At 37.7% G+C, this 563-nt stretch overlaps 1 protein-coding gene across 1 annotated transcript in view; it reads left to right on the top strand.

Moving 5' to 3' along the window:
* The first annotated feature begins 434 nt into the window (after positions 1-434).
* Positions 435-563, top strand: part of LOC144976351 (uncharacterized) — a 22,770-nt gene continuing 22,641 nt past the window's right edge. Inside the window, exon 1 of the mRNA XM_078920604.1 lies at positions 435-563. This exon is cut by the window's right edge and continues 109 nt beyond it. The gene's annotated coding sequence lies outside the window, so the exon portion shown is untranslated.

Genomic DNA, 563 nt, shown 5'->3' with positions numbered 1-563 from the left:
TGAACAGATGGATTGGTGGAGGAGGAACAGGAATCGAGCTATTGAGAAGATCTGAGGACAGATATGGTTGGAGGGACATGATCGCCGATGTCTGCAACAGGCCTGGCACTTGATGATGATGATGATGAAGAAGAATTAATATAATTTATTAAATTGACAAAATGAAAATTTCCAATTTCTTGTCATTTAAACATTAAATCCCTATTTGGCATCTGGTTTATCCCGACATAATACCATTTTGTGTCGATGAGTCGCCTTTTGTTTGTAATTATTTCAGGACTTCAAACAACTACACATAGACGACCGTATTACGTTAGATACGTCATTTCACCATTGGTCGTGTCAAAATGAAGGTAATATTAATGGCAAAAGTGTCGATGTATTCCCATCGCATTCCTACCTGCTCGTGTTAACATTGGCCTGGACACACATTTGTCTTGAGGTTTATCAAAGACACACATGGTTGGCTGTGTACGTATGAGTCAATTGTAATAGACACAAAACAATTGCTGTTGGACTTACTCGGATTAATTTGAACTTTGTCTGCTACTTTAATTTACAAT

This window comes from Berghia stephanieae, chromosome 1, assembly GCF_034508935.2.
Source record: "Berghia stephanieae isolate SIO BIC M18660-M18661 chromosome 1, UCSD_Bste_1.3, whole genome shotgun sequence".
In the NCBI taxonomy this organism is placed as follows: Eukaryota; Metazoa; Mollusca; class Gastropoda; order Nudibranchia; family Aeolidiidae; genus Berghia; species Berghia stephanieae.
This window is presented reverse-complemented; position numbering and strand designations above follow the sequence as displayed.